Source organism: Grampus griseus, assembly GCF_964374135.1.
Source record: "Grampus griseus genome assembly, chromosome: 4".
NCBI lineage: Eukaryota > Metazoa > Chordata > Mammalia > Artiodactyla > Delphinidae > Grampus > Grampus griseus.
In genome coordinates, this window is record NC_138997.1 from 7,462,622 (window position 1) to 7,483,159 (window position 20,538).

Consider the following 20,538-nt stretch of genomic DNA (forward strand, 5'->3'; position numbering starts at 1 on the left):
GTTAGCCTGGGAGTTCCACTCTGAAGTCAGTGAATTAGAAGGATGGTGTATGATGATCAGAGAGGAGAATGTTTCTAATGGAAATTTAGAAGGTGGAACAATTTTTGTCTGTTTGTTTGGCTGTGTTGGGTCTTTGTTGCTGCATGTGGGCTTTCTCTACAGGGTTCTCACTGCGGTGGCTTCTCTTGTTGCGGAGCACGAGCTCTAGAGCGCAGGCTCAGTAGTTGTGTTACACGGGCTTAGTCGCTCTGCGGCATGGGGGATCTTCCTGGACCAGGGTTCGAACCCGTGTCCCCTGCATTGGCAGGCGGATTCTTAACCACTGCACCACCAGGGAAGTCCCTGGAACAATGACTGGTGATTATAAAGTACAGAATATCACCTTTATCTAGGGCAATAGTTTTCAACTAGGAGTGGTTTTGCGCCCCTGGAAACACCTGGCAATGTCTGTGCTCAGCTGAGGTTGTCCTGAGGGAGGAGCATGTATGTCGGGGTGGCTGCTACTGGCATCAGGTGGGTAGAGGCCAGGGCTGCTGCTAAACATCCTGCAATGCACAAGACAGCCGCTCACAACAGAGAATTATCGGACGCAAAATGCCAGGCGGAGCAGTTTAGAAGCCCCGACCCAGGGCCTGGGTGGCTGCAGTGGAGCAAAGGAAGAGAGTGGAGACAAGATAAAGAACTGAGAGATCAAGAGGGGCAATAAACTGGGTTCATGAAGGACGAAGTTGCCAAGAAGGACAGGAAGAATGATGACAGGCGTGGATGTGCTGAGGAAGACAGGCAGCAAGGCGCTAAAGTTCCCAGTGATTGAAGGGTCGTGACTAGGACTTTGGCAGGTGATACAGTCTGTTGTCATGTGCTTCAGAGGAGCCGGGATTTTGAAGAAGAAAGTAGAAGCAATGGTCTGTAAATGCCAGTAGGGAGCGCCTCATCGTCCTAAGGTCCCTGGGATGGTGGAGGGAAAAAAGCTTCCTCATGGTTGAACTCCAGGGAACACCCAGGACTCAGATCAAGACAGTGGAGGGAACTTTGGGAGTCACGGTAATACATCTTTTTCAAAAGGTCTTTAGCTAAGCATTAAACAAAAGTGATGCAGAAGTCCCTGATTTACTATAAGTTAGTGGAAGCAGAGGTACATTACAGAGCAGAGCGCTAACGTCCTTGGAAAAATATATTAAAGACAGGTTTTTCTCTCCAGACAGTGATTTCTGACACCTCTGGTTGAGCCATTTGGTTTCAAATATTATGTAGAACGATGGTTCTCAAAAATGTGGTCCCCAGATCGGCAGCCTCAGCATCACCTGGGAATTTGCTAGATGCAGATTCTTGAGCTCCACGCCTGACCTGTTGAATCGAAAACTGTGGAGATGGGCCCAGCAGTCTAGGCTTTAACAAGACCACTAGGTGATTCTGTTATCAGTTTGAAAACCACTGATATAAAAGCAAAAACCTGTGGATGATTAAAGGGCAGAAAGAAACTAGTATTTACTGAGTACTTACTATAATCCAAAGGCTTTGTATACCTAATATCTTTTAATCTCATTTTTTAATTGTGGTAAAACCTTCACCGCTATCTACCTCTAAAACTGTTTTCATTACCCCAAGCAGAAACTCTTTTTTCTCCCCAAGCAGAAACTTTGAACCATTAAATAATAACTCCCCATTCCCCACTACCTGTAACCCCAGGTAACCTCTAATACCCTTTCTGTCTATGAATTAGCCTGTTTCATATAAGTGGAATTGTACAATATTTGTCCTTTTGTATCAGGCTTATTTCACTCCGCATAGCGTTTTCACAGTTCATCCATGTTGCAGCATGTGTCAGAACTTCCTTCCTTTTCATGGCCGAGTAATGTTCCATTGTATGGATGTACCATATTCATCTGTTGATGCTGTTGCTGGACGTGGGTTGTTCCCATCTTTTTGGCTATTGTGGATAATGCTGCAATGAATATTGACATACAGTATCTGTTTGAGTCCCTGTCTTCAGTTCTTTTGTGTTATCTCATTTTTTAAATAACAAAGCTAAGGCTTGGACCAAGCAAAGTGGCCAAGGCTAGAAAATGGAAGAGCCAGGCCAGTCTGATGCTCTGGCTCCTCCCACAAAACCCCACTGTCTGAGAGGATGGGGGCCCATCTCCCACCTGTGTTTTACTCACTACTTAGTGTGTGTGTGTATTTTCCTGATCATTCTTTTCTTTCTTCCCAGAAGGATACTAGTTCCACCAGCGTTTCCAGGAAAACCCTGCCAGAAATAAGCGGAATTAACCAGTCGCCGACAGAAAAATGGATGGCAGTGGCAAGAGGAAGTGCAGAGCATGAAGTAAGTGACTGAGAGGTGGCTCTGTCTGACAAAGTAGAAACTGGGAATTTCCTGGCGGTCCAGGGGTTAGGCCTCTGCGCTTTCACTGCTGGGGGCCCAGGTTTGATCCCTGTTTGGGGAACTAAGACCCTGCAAGCTGTGTGGCACAGCCCCCCAAAAAAGGAGAAAGCACTTTTATTTGGTTCTGAAGCCTTGGTCATTTTATCCTAGACATAAGAGAGAGGATTTGGCTTTGTTGTGAAGGCATTTGCATTTTAATCATGGTTCTCTTCTACCATCTCTTAGTTTGAAGAAGTCATTTTATTCATTCATTCATCATTTCTTTAACAGAGGTATATTGAGGATGTACAATATGCCAGGCACTTTGATAGGTGAGGAAGATGCAGGAGTGAATCAAAAATGCTTTCTGTGCCACAAAGCCTTCCCCAGGGCAGACTGTTTTTATAGCTTCATAGTTTATTCTCTGGAGCTCCAGAAGTTTCTGTTTTCAGAAGGATGCGTTTTATTTAAATCTAGATGACTTGATCAAATCAACTATGAAGGGTTTTGGTGAGATTTAGCAGTCACATGCACAAAGTATACCCAGAATTTGGAGGACTCTTAAGAAAGCAGTTATTTTCGTTAACAATGGTTCCATGTCATCAGTTACATACAGTATTTGGTAAGATAAAAGGGATATGCTTATAGTATGTTGTGACTTAACCTTGTCTTATTATGTTTGCAGGGAAATTAGAGTGATATTTTCATCTCCTGCTTGTCTGACTGCAAGTTTTTAAAGAAAAGGTAACACTTACATGAGACTTAATTTTATTTAAAACACTGGGGGATATTTAAAATGAAATGTTTCGACTCAGTCATTTTAATATGTGCATTTTGTTATCTATGAACAAAAAAGAATCCAACATTCAAAACTCCATAGGTTGTTACAGAATTCTCCCATTTTTGTGAAGTAGTTTCCTATTGGACCACTGCAAGTTGTAATTTCTAATTTACATTGTTCACTGCCTCTGCCCTGCCCTTCTCTGCTGTCTGATTGGCAGGAATGGTGTTTTTTTCAGAATCTTTGCATCTAGGAGCGATCAGTTCATTCTAACATTGCTTTTGTACTTAGAGGCCAGGCCTGTGCTCTGAAGCTCTTATTTTGAGATCAGTAAGGAAAACAGATTCTATTTATTTTATCTTTAACTAGTCTTACTACCACAGAGGAGCATCTAACTTCTCTCCTACTTGGTTTGACACTTGGTCTGATTCAGTAGTTTAAACAATTCCTCTCTTAAATCGCTCAATGTTTGGTCTTCTGTTTCTTCGCCTCCCTCTATACGCTCCAATACTGTACCTGGGAACTACTGAAGGATAAAGTGAGGCATATTAAAAATTGTAAGTTTGTTTGAGCGAACATCAATTTGAATCAGCAGCACCAATTCAGAATTGCCTAAGAGTGCACCAGCTAGAGGAGCTCAGGGAGAGACATACAGAGAAGGTACAGAAACAAAGAAAGGAAGTTATTTGATTGGCTATAACTCAAAGCCTACTGGGCTTTTTGTGATTGGTCGCCCTTAGCTTTTGATTCATAACTTTGAGGCACTTACAGGCTTAGATTTTGGGTTGCTTTTATAGGCCACCATGGCACTAGAGCCACTGCAGTGTAATGGCCTCCTTGTTTAATTACTTTAGCAGTAACGAGGGAGGGGAGGGAGAATAGTAGCATAAAGGGGCCCTTAGGCTGCCCTCTGTCTTCTCCGGAGGCCGGTGCCCTGCAGGTCTGTCCGCAGCTGGTGTCACTCGTCTCTGTCCTCCTTCGCTAGGTCAGGTCCTGTCCCTCCCTTGTTGACTTGGCCTCAGAAGATAGCTGTACACATCCGCCGCTAGGCGGTACTCACTATTCGCTTAACCCCTGTTGCAGGTACTTCTTGCCTCTAAGTAACCTGCCCTCCCTTTCCCCCCGCCCCCCGCCATTGTCCCTTTGGTTCTTAACCCAGCTGCATTCCCAGCCATTCCTCAGGGAGACTGGAGGAACTGTTGGGTCCAACAGCTTCACCTGGGAACCAGAGAAGCCCAGGGAAGATGAGTGTCATGCCTGCCCACCGCAGCTCACGAGGTGGTTATCATTCTAGAGTCCCCAGAGGCATCCCTATTCATCTCTACACATCCCGGCCAAAGGCAGGAGATGAGAAATCAAGACACTGCTTCCCTCTGCCGGCTTTCTCTCCCATTTGCCATCCTCTTCTTGCCATCCTTCTAGCCTAGAAAGGAGGGGACTCTACCATGTAATGTATCCTGTTTCTTCCCCACTGTAGCCTCAAGCTAATTCTCATTACCTAGAGGAGAATCTTTTCTACACTAAGAAAATTATCTTTCTAAAGTGTCTCCATGTCCCCTTCCCAGGAGTGATAAACCTGAAGGTTTGATCTTAAGACGCCAAAGGCTGCAAAGGAGAATTTATTTTACAGGGAAATTTACAGTACTCTGTTTTGGTACTTGCATAAATGTTTTAGGCCTAGTATTACAATTGATTGGTTAATCTAGCAAGCATGAAATATTTAATAGTACATTATAAAGACAAATCGTCCTACAGAGTGCAAGCTCCTCAAATATTACCAACACAACCCAGGGAAACGCCACACGTAGACAAAGAAAGCCTTGGTAGTATTTCTGAGGAGAATGGCCAGGTCTGAATTTTTTTAAATCAACAGTTTGGATTAAGGCAGGTCTTTCAGTGTGGGAAGGGAGGATTGGGGACTTCATCAGGATTGAGGAAAGATACTACAATCCAGGACGGTTGGAAACAGCAAGGAAAGGATGATTTTTTTTTTTTTTTTTTTTTTTTTTTGCGGTACGCGGGCCTCTCACCGCTGTGGCCTCTCCCGGTGCGGAGCACAGGCTCCGGACGCGCAGGCTCAGCGGCCATGGCTCACGGGCCCAGCCGCTCTGCGGCATGTGGGATCTTCCCGGACTGGGGCACGAACCTGTGTCCCCTGCATCGGCAGGCGGACTCTCAACCACTGCGCCACCAGGGAAGCCCAAGGCAAGGATTTTGAGACAAGAGATGCGAAGAATTTGAGGGTGTAAACTGTTGATTGCTTTCCGTGGTAGAGTTAATGGGTCTTTTCAGGAAGTTCCTAAAATGAACAATCAAGCCATTTGCTTGGGCAAGGGTGTCTTGGAATAGTAAAGTCATGCTAATGAAACAGTGGAATCCCAAAGTAATATAAATATAGATGGTAAGATAGGTGGGGTTAGGGAGTTTCAGTTCTCAGTGCGCAGGCTGAGTGTGAGGGTAAATGGTTTCAGCACTCAGACGCAGCATGTAAACTTTTGCTATTCTTGCAGCCCAAACTTGAGATAATAAATTGTTACGTATTCTCTATTAGGAGAACATAGACTTTATAACTTTTTTTTGTGCCAAGTAAATTGATTATTTTGAAAGAATGCAAGCTTTAAGAAAAAAGATAATATATGATATATAGTAAAATAAAATTATACCTAATGGTATATGAAGTTAGGAATATTCCTTTACATCTGTTTATGTGTTTTTTTTTTGCATTTCTTGCATCCAAAGAGAATCTGGAGAAACTATTTCCATTGATGTGGACTTAGAAGTGGCGAGAAGTTAACAAAAAAAGAATGGATTTCTTCTTTGGTAATAACCAATATTCACTTGAGAAATAGATCAATAGAATTTCTTTACAGGAACCGATATGATTACAGTTTACTTTTGTTAGGAGTTGAGTGAGATGGAAGTGTGATGGGGAGGGGCTAGTGTTTATTATGAGGTTACTATATGCCAGACACTGTATTAGGCGCTGTGCATGCTTAAATGTACAGTAGATACAGTGTTTTTATTTTCAATATGAGAAAAACAGTGCTTGAGAGGCATAACTTATGAAAAGAGTACTAGTTTGGGATTCATATGTTTTGGGACCTACCGATTAAGAATAGACAGATTAACAGAAGAGAAGTTCTACTTGTGAAGAGCAGCTAGGAGTGAGGGTTTATATACCAACTTTAGGGAAGGGGGAGAAATAAATGAAACAATTTCCATTGGGAGACAGATGGGCATTCAGGGGGACACATGGAAGATAGGATAGCTTGTGATAACGTTTGTTTCTGCAATTTCTCATCCAAGTGCAAGTGCGGGGTCTTTTTCCTGGCAGTGAAGCTCGCTCGCCTGCCCACCCAGGAGAGGATTTATAGCTGCTTCACCCTTCGAAGCCTCTGCCTTTAGTTAGATGAGAAAAGCTCTGAAGGCTTCTTTCCACAACAGCTGAATCTCTGACGTCTTCAGTTGAAAATCATCTTTATACCGTTTGGGGTCCCTACATTTGGAAGGGAAAGGGGGAGAGTGTTCCTTAATATGCAGTAGAAACTTTTTATTTATTTACTTTTTAAAATATTTATTTATATTTTATTTGGCTGCGTCAGGTCTTAGTTGCGGCATGTGGGATCCAGTTCCCTGAACAGGGATCAAACCTGGGCCCCCTGCATTGGGAGCGCTTAGTCTTACCCATGGGACCACCAAGGAAGTCCCTATTTTTATTTTCAAGATGAAAAAATAAGAATAGTGTAGGTGATCAGGTATATTTTTAAAATAAATATTTAGGTTATGTGGGAGATCACTTGGGGCGCTATTCCCGGTGTGAGTTCTAAGAAACATTAGTTTCACAGAATGCTCTATGAAGAGGGGTTCTTAGTGAAGCAGCTTTAGGAACGCCGCATACTATTATGGAGTCGTGCTGCACGTAAGTAAATCAAAGACTCTATGATGTCATATACTGAAAGAAATCTAGCTTTTTTGACCCTATTTTTCTCAAAGTTATTTGACTTCGTGACACTGTTTTCCCATGTACACCTACTAGCATTCCGCAGAAGTCATGTTCTTCTGGATATATGAAAAAACAAATTGTAAGAACATCAGTGTAATACTAGTATACAGTACTTCACAGTTTATCGTTGCGTGTATCATCTAACAATGCTTAGGACATGTGGAGGCAGATACTCACAGTTAAGAGTATCTAAAGTCTGTTAGAGAGAATACATAAGCTGTTGGTTCAGAAACCACCCCCTGTGCTCAGAGGACAAGGAAGGACTGAAGAAAGAGGCAGCCCCTCCAGATTGGAAGGTAGCAGGTTTAATAAGCAAGGGAACTTACAAGGCTTGTCTTGGGTGACCGCAAGATGAGTAGATCTGCACCCGCCCGCCCGAATCCTGAAGTTCATATAGAGGCATTAACTGCTGGGTTCAGTCACGTATACTGTCCACATAGTCTCGGCAACACCTTACTCTCTCAAGGCTGCATCCTTGGAACAGCTCCCACTATGGGAACAGTGGGCAGAGCATGCATTCCAAACAGACGGGAGTGGGTGAGGACCATGTGATTGCCCAGGTCCAGCTTGAGGGTCAACATCCTCTTGATTACCTCCTCCAGACATAAGCTTCTCCAGACAACTTCCAAATCTCAATGGCCGATTCACACAGTGAAGATTTTTTTTTTTTTTTCTCACACCAAAGTCCAAAGAGGGTTGCTATAGGAGGCACCTGTAGGGAAGGAAAAAAATTACTTTTGCTCTCCTTACCTTAGTTTCATTGGCTGGGGCCTTACAGATTACACTGAGAAAATACAGAAGAACAAGAGAAAAACAGGTTTATTAACATGTGCATCCCACTTATACATGGAAATACTCAGTGATGAGTAACTTTAAGGACTGGTTAGAACTTGGGCTTCTAAAGCATCTTAGTGAAGAACAGTAATTTTGTAGAGAAGCGAGAAGACAAAAGATACGGACTTTGAGCTTCTGGGTTGGCAAATGGTGGGAAGGAAAATACACGAAGAAAGCAATGGTGGCTAAGGGCTAGTTAGTGAGGTTTGTGGTGTAGAGCCTTCCTCAGCGCCAGCTCATCTCTGCTAGTCAGGTTGTTATCCCCTTCCTGAGACGGGAAGCTGGGGACAGGAGGGCACCTTCACAAGGGGAATTTATGTTCTGTTTTCAGGTAGATGGGAGAGGCCAGAGAGCTCATTCCACGTCTGCTTTTTCTCACTTGCCTTCAGCTTAAAATAACCCTCGTGTTGGAGTGGCATATCTGGGGGTGGCAAATTCTACCACCCTTCCCCCCCTCTGCCCAGGTTCATTCCGGGCTGACTCAGGCTCCTTTCTGTCATTCTAGGCCCCAGGGCCACGAAATTCTCCAGCAGGTCTTTTGTGTTGGTTGGCAGATGGGGAAAGAGGGTATGAAAGGTCACATGGGGGGCTTTAGGGGCCAAGCCTGGAAGTGTCACACATCGCCTTCCCTCACATTCTGTTAGCTAGAACCCGGTCGCATGGGCCCACCTAACTGCAGGGGAGGCTGGGCAATGCCATCTGCCCGCGAGCCCCGGAGGAAGATGACATAGGGTTGGCGAGGTGAACGTATGGCATTTTCTCTGCCACGGTAGAATTTTAGGTCAGAGAGATCTAGATATGGATCCCTTCTGATTGAGCAACCGTTCGTTATGATTCACTCAGTAGGTCCCGGCGTGTGATTTCACTTTATTTCTTTCATTCACCCCAATATAAAATAGGGTGGATGGTTCTCACATACTACTTCAGGGGCATTTGGGAAACAAGGAGTGATGGAGTTTGAATAGTAGGTTTCGGGAAAACTAAATGATTATTCCATTTGGAACATAGTGGACATGACACCTCTGGTCCCATAGCTTCTTTCTTGCAATACTCTGTGTCTAATATATCCTGGGCCTCTCCCTGATCCTGTTTCAACCACAGATAACAACACGTCTCAGGGATCCTCTGCTCAACACTCTTCCATATTGTTCTCCACACCAAGAAACTTTATCGGTCTTCCTTCTGCTCCCAGAGTGTCCTGTCATGCATGATCCTAAGAACTGGATGACTCTGGTGGTCCCGTTCGCAGAGGCTGTTCATAACATGACTGGCCAATCTTCACAAGTCCTGAGTAAGTGTGATTACCTTTATGTCACTTTATCCGTATTCTCAATAGAGAGTCACTGTCTAAAGTAGAAGTTGTAGCAAAGTTTAGATAGACTGCAAAATACTACACAAATGTTTGAATATGTGGTATGTGCATTATTGAAAAGATTAACCTAAAGCTATCGTCAAATCCAAGTTTGTGTGCCTGACGCACAGTGAGGCCAAACAAACTGAAGCACTGGAGTTTGGGGCAGAGGAAGGTTTATTTCAAGTGCCAAACAAGGAGAACGGGCAGTTTATGCTCAGAAGACCTGAACTCCCTGATGGGTCTCAGGGAAGAGTTTCTAAAGGCAAATTTTCAGGGAGGGCTGCAGAGGGTGTGACTTTCTTCTGACTGGTTGGTGGTGAGGTAACAGGATGGTGCTCTGGGAATCTCAGTCATCAGCTTTCTGGTTGTAACCAGTCTGGGGTTCCAGTGCTTATGGTCAGCCTGAAGTTACCATCTTCCACCTGGGGTGGGGTCTTAGTTCCTGTAGAAGCACTCAGAGATATGTGTCAGACTGTCTTGTATATCCCTCGAGGAGGAACCAGGACCCTGCCCCATCTCTGCACTATTGTTTCCGGACTGGCTTTCCTTCCTTTCTGCATTCTCTCACTTCCTAATTAGTAACAGTGTGAATCTGCCCTTTGGAACCCAGGGAAGGTCTCGGAGGTTGAAGCCTTTTTCCTACAATCAAGAAACAGGAGGCACGGGAAAGCCTTTTGTACCTGGGAGCGCCCCACAGGGTCCTGCTCGGTTTCAAAGCTATTATGATCATTACTCTATCATCACAAAGCATGTGTAAATCTTAGACTTGGTCATGGCCTTGACATCAGAATTTAATAACCATAGAGTATCCAGTCAAGATAAATCCATACTTTAAAACTTTATGTTGTTTTAAAACTTTAGACATTTTGACCAGAGGTGAGGAAAAAAATGTTTAACTTTGTGTTCTTGTTTTTTATTTTATTCAATGCCATGGGTTATCCTTTTACAACTTTGAGCTAATGTTCAAGGTCCAAAGCTTAAAAGGTGTGAAGGTGAAATGTATGGTGAATCATAAGCTACCTAGTTCCCCTACCAGAAAGCAGTTACAGAGTAGAGTTTCTTGTGTAACCTTTGAAAGATATTCTCTCTATATAAAAACATATAGAAATAATAATTCTTTTTAAAAATGGTAGCATACATTCTTTGGCAACTTGCTTTTTTCACTAAACAGTATATCTTGGAGATCATTATGTTACAGGACCTATACGACTGCCTCATTCCATTTAATGGTTGAGTAGTATTCTATTGGGAGGATATACATAAATTTTTGCTATTATAACAGTTCTAACATGCATTTCTTTGTACGTACATAAATTTACACGGGCAGGGAAATGTCCAGAAAGCAGAATTACTGGGTCAAATTGTATGTGCATTTTAAATCTTGAGAGATTTTGCCAAATGACCCTCCACAGAAGTCAGGGCCACCATGTTGTCCAGCTTTAAGTGGTTACCATTCACATTGTCACCCTTGGAATTGGGCAACATAGCTCTGACAGAAGATGTACCAGTTTACACTTAATCAATAAATATGAGAGCATCAGCCCACACACTTCTCCACAGTGTGAACCAAACTTTGGTCTATACCGTTCTGAAAAGAAGAATCTCTCTTTTTTTTTTTTTTTTGGGCAGGCCACGCTCCTTTTGGGATCCTAGTTCCCCGACCAGGGATCCAACCTGGGCCCCCTGCAGTGGAAGCATGGAGTCCTAATCACTGGACAGCCAGGGAATTCCCAAGAATCTCTCTCTCTTTTTTTTTTTTTTTTTTAATTTATTTTCTTTTGCTGCATTGTGTCTTCATTGCTGCCCGTGGGCTTTCTCTAGTTGCGGCGAGCAGAGGCTACTCTTTGTTGCGGTGCACAGGCTTCTCATTGCAGTGGCTTCTCTTGTTGTGGAGCACAGGCCCTAGGCATGTGGGCTTCAGTAGCTGTGGCACGCAGGCTCAGTAGTTGTGGCTCATGGGCTCTAGAGCACAGGCTCAGTAGTTGTGGCACACGGGCTTAGTTGCTCCACAGCATATGGGATCTTCCCAGACCAGGGATCAAACCTGTGTCCCTTCCATTAGCAGGTGGATTCTTAACCACTGCGCCACCAGGGAAGTCCCCAAGAATCTCTTAATTTGAATTTTCTCATTATGAATGAAGTTGTGCTGGTTTTCCTATATTCAGTTCCATTTGTACATCATATTCTAGAAACTATCAGTTCTCCCTCTTACCTAGTTTTCCATTTGTTGTTAGTATCTTTCTTTTTTATTTAGAAGCTTTTAAACTACTAAGACAATTCTTTTTTTTTTTTGCCACATCTTCCCATATCACTTATTTATTTTATTTTTTTAAATTAATTTTTATTGGAGTATAGTTGCTTTACAATGTTGTGTTAGTTTCTGCTATACAGAAAAATGAATCAGCTATACATATACGACAATTCTTTATCCATAGTATGAGTTGCAATTTTTTTCTTTAGGTTACTAAAATTTTTTTATTTTGTTGTATTTTTGCAATGCATAATTATTTTTAAACATTTTTATGCAGCCTACTATATTAACATTTTCTTTTATGGTTTCTGAATTTGGGTCATACCTCAAAAAGTTTACCTCATGATGCAATTTAAAGATTTCCCATGCTCCTATTAGAATTTTTATTGTTTCATTTTTTAAGTTGATTTTTATTGGAGTATAGCGGATTTATAATGTTGTGTTAGTTTCTGCTGTACAGCAAAGTGAATCAGTCATATATATATACATATATCCACTCTTTTTTAGATTCTTTTCCAATACAGGTCATTCAGAGTACTGAGTACAGTTCCCTGTGCTATCCAGTAGGTCCTTATTAGTTATCTATTTTATATATAGTAGTGTGTATAAGTCAATCCCAATCTCCCAATTTATCCCTCCTCCACATTGTTTCATTTTTATGTTTAAATCTTTGAACTATATGGAGTTTATCTTGATTAAACTTCATTTTTTTCAGATCAGTTTCCAGTTGTCACACATTTATTAAATGATCTGTTTCATTCCCCACTCATATGCAATGCCACCTTCATCATATACTAAAGTCTCATGTGTATTTCGGTCCATTTGTGAAGTCTCTGCTAAATTAATCTGCCGTTCATGCATCTGGGTCATACTATTTTAGTTACATTAGTTTGAAAATATATTTTAACACTTGATATGTTTGTTTTTGAGAATTGTCTTTTAAAGGTACAAAAATTCAGTTTGTAACCTCAGTGATATTAAAATATTGTTGCTGAGCTAATTTAAAAATATATCCATCTATACAAGGTGCTCATACAGTCTGAAAACATAGATAATATTATCTTATTTTTTACAGATTAAAAATGTCCTTGATGACATTATATGTCTTGAGTGTATGTGTGTGTGTTTGTGTGTATGTGTGTGCGTTTGTATTTGTTTATTCACCTATGTATGTTTTCAGACTTTATAGATACGCTATGGAAGTTTCAGTTTGAAAATCATGAAGTCAATCAAGTAATCAAGCATAAATATGAACTATCAACAAATTTTTTCAGAAACCTGGATTTGAGCTTTTAATTCCAAAGATACTTAATCAGGGAAAAAAAATTTTTCTCCAGATCTGTGAGTAATAAATGTTGTCCAGGATGTTATCCTTCTCAAAGATATTTTATGGGTTATGCCATCAGAAATGGAAAATATGATCTATTTTTTACATTAAAGAACTTAGAAGCTGAGGGAGTTTTTTTGGGGGGTGCATATTTATCATGGCTGATTTTACACCCCTCAGAGCAGTGTTGGGCATCTTTGCAAGCATCCTCTCTCAACACGCTGGTCCAGATGCTTAAAACTGCCATCGCCTCTCACCTGTTTTGTTGGACTGAAACCATTCAGTCACCACAATGTTAAAGCTCTTCTAGAAGTGATGAAAGAAGTGTATAAGGTAAGGGTTCATTTAAAGGACTGTATATGCCATTTAACTAAATCAAGATCCCTTAGTTGTTAGTCATTTGGAGGCTTGTTTTGTTTTATTTTGCACATCAAGAACGAAAATATTTTATTTAGCCCTTAATAATTCAGAATTTTGCTTGTTTTGCTAACTGGATAAACTCTGGTGGAATATGTTACATATTATATATAATATATTAGAGGCACAAATACTCAGGAGAATGATTCAGCATTTTCATAATAGAACATAATCCAGAAGTAACCTAAAGCTACTAATAAACCTGATGGTTATTGGAGGATAGGGAGGAGCCAGAGCATTTTAAATAAAATAATTAAATTGATATTGTTCAGTTGAAAAACAATTAGCTAAAGTAAGATGCTTTTATAAATATAAATTGCTCAATTGGCCATCAAAGCAAATTTCACCACAAAATATCAATCTCAATAGGAGAAAGTCTTATGTACAAAAGTTAGTGCTGGGACTTCCCTGGTGGCGCAGTGGTTTAGAATCCGCCTGCCAATGCAGGGGACACGGGTTTGATCCCTGATCCAGGAAGATCTCACATGCCATGGAGCAACTAAGCCCGTGTGCCACAACTACTGAGCCTGGGCTCTAGAGCCCGCGAGCCACAACTACTGAGCCCACGTGCCACAACTACTGAAGCCCACGTGCCTAGAGCCTGTGCTCCACAAGAGACACCACCTCAATGAGAAGCCCGTGCACCACAACGAAGAGTAGCCCCTGCTCACTGCAACTAGAGAAAAGCCCGTGCGCAGCAACGAAGTCCCAACACAGCCCCAAATAAATAAATACATTTATTAAAAAAAAAACTGAGTGCTTTTCAGAAGTAATAATGCACTGATATTTCTAAAGTAGTGTATTTCTTCCCATCTTTACTGAGATATAACTGATATAGAACATTGTGTAAGTTTAAGGTGTACAACGTGTTGATTTGATACACTTATGTATTATAAAATGCTTAGACATTACAAAATGATTACCACCATAGCTTTAGCTAATACCTCCATCACCTCATATAGTTACCATTTTTTACTGTGGTGAGAACACTTAAGATCTACTCTCTTAGCAACTTTCAACTCTATAGTACAGTATTGTTAACTACAATATAATCACCATGCTGTACATTAGATCCGCAGAACTTATTCATCTTATAACTGGAAGTTTGTACCCTTTGACCAACATTTCTCCATTTTCCCCACCCCCCCTAACTCTGGAAACTACCAATCTACTCTGTTTCTCTGAGTTTAGCTTTTTTAGATTCCATGTATAAGTGATAACCTACTGTATTTGTCTTTCTCTGTTTGACTTATTTCACTTAGCATAATGTCCTGACGGTCCATCCATGTTGTTGCAAATGGCAGGATTTCCTTGTTTCTCATGGCTGAATAATATTCCAGTGTGTGTGTGTGTACACCATATCTTCTTTGTCCATTCATCTGTCCATGGACACTTAGGTTGTTTCCCTGTCTTGACTATTCTAAATAATGCTGCAATGAACATGGGCTGTAGATATCTCTTTGAGATTGTGATTTCATTTCCTTTGGATATATACTCAAAAGTGGGATTGCTGGATCATATGGTAGTTCTAGTTTTAATTTTTTAAGGAAGCTCCATACTGTTTTCCATAGTGGCTGCACCAATTTACATTCCCACTAACAGTGCACAAAGGTTCCCTTTTCTCCACATCCTCACCAGCACTTATCTTTTGTCTTTTTAATGATAGGCATTCTAACAGGTATGAGGTGATACCATATTGTGGATTTGATTTGCACTTCCCTGATGATTCGTGATGTTGAGCACCTTTTCATGTACTTGTTAGCCATCTGTATGTCTTTTTTGAAAAAATATCTGTTCAGTTCCTCTGCCCATTTTTTAATTGGATTGTTTGATTTTTTTCCCTGTTATATGACTTCTGTATATATTTTGGATATCAATCCTTTATCAAATATATGGTTTGCAAATTGTTTCTCCCATTCCATAGGTTGCCTTTTCATTTTGTTGATTGTTTCTTTTGCTGTGCAGAAACTTTTCAGTTTGATGTAGTCTCATTTATTAATTATTGTTTTTGTTGTTTGTGCTTTTGGTGTCATATCCAAAAAAATCATTGCCAAGACCAATGTCAAGGAGCTTTCCCCTGATGTTTTCTTCTAGGAGTTTTATGGATTTAGGTCTTCTGCTTAAGTCTTTAATCCATTTCAAGATAATTTTTCTGAGTGGTATAAGATTGGGGTTCAATTTCATTCTTCTGCGTGTGGTTATCCAGTTATGCCAGTTGCATTTATGGAAGAGATTATTCTTTCCACAGAGAGTATTCTTGGCTCCATTGTCAAATACTAGTCAATCAAATATGTAAGAGTTTATTTCTGGGCTCTTGTTTCTGTTCCATAGGTCTATTTGTTTGTTTTTCTGCCAGTACCATACTGTTTTGATTATTATAGCTTTGTAGTATAGCTGTAAATCAGAACATGTGATACTTCCAGCTTTGTTCTTCTTTTCAGGATTGATTTGTTTATTCAGGATCTTTTGTGGTCTCATACAGATTTTAGGATTGTTTTTTTTTCTATTTTGTGAAAAATGCCATTAGAATTGTGAGAGAGATTGCATTGTGTTTATAGATGGCTTTAGGTAGTATGGACATTTTAACAATGCTCTCCCAATCCATGAACATTGGATATCTTTTCACTTATTTGTGTTTTCTTCAATTTCTTTCATCATAATCTTATAGCTTTCAGTGTACAGATCTTTCACCTCCTTGGTTAAATTTTTTCCTAAGTATTTCATTGTTTTTGATGCTTTTGTGAATGGCCAGTTAGAGTTTTAAGAAGACAAATAAGAATCCTGAGGAGTCAAATATTTTTAAAAGTAAAAGGGAAATGTTTGACATAAAATAATTGGAGATTTAAAAAGTAAGAAACTTTATGAAGACTTAAAAAGATGTTTGGTAATGGACTCCTTTTGTTTAGAAAAAGTGGACATTACAATTTGTAGTTTCATCATATTTTTCATTCTTGATATTAGTTATATATATCTTTTTTTTTTTTTTTGGTTCAGTCTTACCAGGAAGGTTTTTTGTAAGACCCAACCTTTTAATCTGTTGATCTTCTCTCCTATATATCTGCTTTTTATTTCCTTAATTTACATTTGTAGATTTCTTATTTCCTGCCTTCTATCTCTTGGATTAATTTGGATTAATTGGATGTGATGGAGGCTTATTTATAACATTGATTTTCTAGCATTGCTTCTTCTGGGAAGCCTTCTTGAGCGCCTTAAGTCCTTCTCCAATCAAAACTGTATCCTAGGTGCCTGATTACTTGTTTGTACCTACTAGATCATGGGTTGGCAATCTATGCCCACGGGCAGCCTCCTGTTTGTTTGTTTTTCTTTTTCTGTACACGGGCCTCTCACTGTTGTGGCCTCTCCCGTTGCGGAGCACAGGCTCCAGACGCGCAGGCTCAGCGGCTATGGCTCACAGCCCAGCCGCTCCGCGGCATGTGGGATCTTCCCGGACCGGGGCACGAACCCACGTCCCCTGCATTGGCAGGCGGACTCTCAACTACTGCGCCACCAGGGAAGCCTGCCTCCTGTTTTTATACAGAAAATTTTATTGAGGCACATCTGTACTCACTTATTTACTTATTGTCTAAGGGTGTTTTGTGCTACAAAATGGCAGGGTTGAATAGTTGCACCAGAAACTGTATGATCCCAAGCTCAAAATATTTACTATCTGAATTTAAGAGTTTGCTGACTACTCTTCTAGACAGTAAGCGATGTATAAACCACGACAACTTTTAGCATATGTTTTGTCTCATGACTGATAAATAGTGTGTGCTAAATTAATATTCATTAATTCATAGAGAAAGGGATGAATTTGTCAAAAGTACCTTAGATTGTTTTGTGCTTTTATCCTCAGTATCTAGAAACTGTTTCTAGTGAACCTGTGCCCTGGGAATTGGTTTATTAATCTCCACTGGCAATGTTTTACATCTTTTACAATATTTGTAAAAATCGGAGAAATTATGGATCAAAACATGGAAGTTTTCTAGAACTCTATTTCATCATTGACCAATGTATTGGGTTTATAGAGCTCTATTCTAATTATCTATATGCTAGCCATATATAAAAATAGATGAAATCACTTATTGATAGAAAATGAAAATCACAGGTCATATTCTCTTTAAGGTAAACAAAGCTAATTGTCAACTACCAGAAATACTTTCAACATAAATGAACTATCCATTTTGTTGAACTTTTATGAAGAGAGAAGAAGAGTGATCTGTAGGGATAAAAACCTGGTAAGAATATCATTTTTACTTTCTGAAGTTTTTCATACTTTAATGGGGGAACACATTAGTAGCTAGGTAGGTATCTTTTTTGATAAATTAATATTTGAAAATTTCCTCATTGCAGTGCTGAGTTTGCTAAAGTAGATGATCATGGAAAACTTAAAAACCTTTCAGTCACAAAACAAATGCATTTTCCTAGAAACTTGTTTCTAGTTAATATAGATTCTTACAAATTCTAAAAAGTGTGGAAGTAAATAATTAAAGGTGGTGAGGTAAAGGAATGAATGAAGTTTTCCTTTTCTTTCGATTATAAAAACTGTTATCTTTTTTTAATTATTAGATACGTACAGAAAACCTCAGTCCCATTATTTTCAGTGATTTTCCATTTGTCTTTTGTGTTTTTTTGTTTTTGTTTTTTGTTTTTTGTTTTTGGCGGTGTGTGGGCCTCTCACTGTTGTGGCCTCTCCCGTTGCGGAGCACAGGCTCCAGACAGGCAGGCTCAGCAGCCGTGGCTCAAGGGCCCAGCCGCTCTGCGGCATGTGGGATCTTCCCGAACCGGGGCACGAACCCGTGTCCCCTGCATCAGCAGGTGGACTCTCAACCACTGCGCCACCAGGGAAGCCCTCCATTTGTCTTTAATTTGCTCTCCAAAATTAAATTATTGCAAGCTGATTCCCATATAAAAATGCTGGTATGTATGTCTTACTTTTTAATTATGTAAAATGTTCAAACATATACAAAATATAGATAATGCTGTATTAAACCACAGCACAAATTTTCAGCCATCATTAACATTTTGCCATACTTTCTTCATTTATCATTTTTGTTATTTTTGTAATTGTTACTATTTTTGCTAAAGTATAATTTTTTTTTTTTTTTTTTGCGGTATGCGGGCCTCTCTGTTGTGGCCTCTCCCGTTGCGGAGCACAGGCTCCGGACGCGCAGGCTCAGCGGCCATAGCTCGTCGGCCTAGCCGCTCCGCGGCACGTGGGATCCTCCCGGACCGGGGCACGAACCTGCGTCCCCTGCATCGGCAGGCGGACTCTCAACCACTGCGCCACCAGGGAAACCCCTAAAGTATAATATTTTAAAGCAAATCCCAGGCCCAATTTCTTTTCACCTCGCCATACTTCAGTACATTATTGTTGCTTCACTTTTGTTCTTGCTGAGATTAATCAGTGGGTTCAGGTAGTGAACACATTCTTCCACTGTAATATTTCCCATCAACCTTTTTATAAATAATTAAATCACAGTTGGTGTACAATATTATATAAGTTACAGGCATACAATATAATGATTCACAATTTTTAAAGGTTATACTTAATTTATAGTTCTTATAAACTATTGGCTATATTCCCCATGTTGTACAGTATATGCTTGTAGCTTATTTTATATCTAATGATTTGTGCCCCTTACTCCCCTACCCCTATATTACCCCTCCCTGCTTCCCTCTCCCCACTGGTAACCACTAGTTTGTTCTCTCTATCTGTGAGTCTGCTTCTTTTCTGTTTTATTCACTAGTTTGTTGTATTTTTTAGATTCCATATATAAGTGATATCATTCAGTATTTGTCTTTCTCTGTCTGACTTCCTTCACTTAGCATAATGCCCTCCAAGTCCATCCATGTTGCTGCAAATGGCAAGATTTCGTTCTTTTTTATGGCTCATTAGTATTCCTTTGTATATATATACCACATCTTTCTTATCCATTCATCCATTGATGGACACAGGTTGCTTTCATATATTGGCAATTGTAAATAATGCTGCTATGAGAAGAGTTAACACCTGTCCTTCTCAAACTACTCCAAAAAATTGCAGAGTAAGGAACACTTCTGAACTTATTCTATGAAGCCATCATCACCTTGATACCAAAACCAGACAAAGATACCACAAAAAAAGAAAATTACAGGCCAATATCACTGATGAACATACATGCAAAAATCCTCAACAAAATACTAGCAAACCAAATCCAACAATATATTAAAAGGATCATACACAACGATCAAGTGGGATTTATCCCAGGGATGCAAGGATTTTTCAGTATACACAAATTAATCAGTGTGATATACCACATTAACAAATTGAAGAATAAAAGCCATCTGGTCATCTCAATAGATGCAGGAAGAGCTTTTGATAAAATTTGACATCCATTTATCATAAAAACTCTCCAGAAAGTGGGCATAGAGGGAACCCACCTCAACTTAATAAAGGCCATATATGAAAAACCGACAGCTAACGTCATACCCAATGGTGAAAAGCTGAATGCATTCTCTTTAAGAACAGGAACAAGGCAAGGATGCCCACTCTCACTACTTTTATTCAATATCATTTTGGAAGTCCCAGCAGCAGCCATCAGAGAAGAAAAAGAAATAAAAGGAATCCAAATTCCTTTGGAAAGGAATAAGTAAAACTGTCACTGTTCGCGCATGACATGATGCTATACATAGAAAATCCTAAAGATGCCACCAAAAAACTATTAGAGCTCATCAATGAATTCAGTAAGGTTGCAGGATACAAAGTTAATATACAGTAATCTGTTGCATTTTTATACACTAACAACGAACTATCAGAAAGAGAAATTAAGGGAACAATCCCATTTACATCAAAAAGAATAAAAAGCTAGGAATAAACCTACCTAAGGAAGCAAAATACCTATACTCTGAAAAGTGTAAGACGTTGATGAAAGAAATCAAAGATGTCACAAACAGATGGAAAGATACACTGTGTTCTTGGATTGGAAGAAAATCAATATTGTTAAAATGACCATACTAACCAAGGCAATCTACAGATTTAATGCAACCCTTATCAAAATACCAATGGCATTTTCCACAGAACTAAAACAAGTAATTTTAAAATTTGTATGGAAACACAAAAGACCCCTAATAGCCCAAACAATCTTGAGAAAGAAGAACAGAGCTGGAGGAATCATGCTTCCTGACTTCAGACTATTCTACAAAGCTACAGTAATCAAACCAGTATGG

The 20,538-nt window shown here is 40.0% G+C and overlaps 1 pseudogene across 1 annotated transcript in view; it reads left to right on the top strand.

The window, feature by feature from the left end:
* Nucleotides 1-481: 481 nt before the first annotated feature.
* Nucleotides 482-20,538, top strand: part of LOC309821810 (putative E3 ubiquitin-protein ligase HERC6) — a 31,965-nt pseudogene continuing 11,908 nt past the window's right edge. Inside the window, exons 1-6 of the transcript XR_014298557.1 lie at nucleotides 482-513; nucleotides 3,051-3,109; nucleotides 5,886-5,966; nucleotides 9,085-9,274; nucleotides 13,096-13,248; nucleotides 17,455-17,567. The product of XR_014298557.1 is annotated as a putative E3 ubiquitin-protein ligase HERC6 (transcript). The remainder of the gene's footprint in view (nucleotides 514-3,050; nucleotides 3,110-5,885; nucleotides 5,967-9,084; nucleotides 9,275-13,095; nucleotides 13,249-17,454; nucleotides 17,568-20,538) is intronic.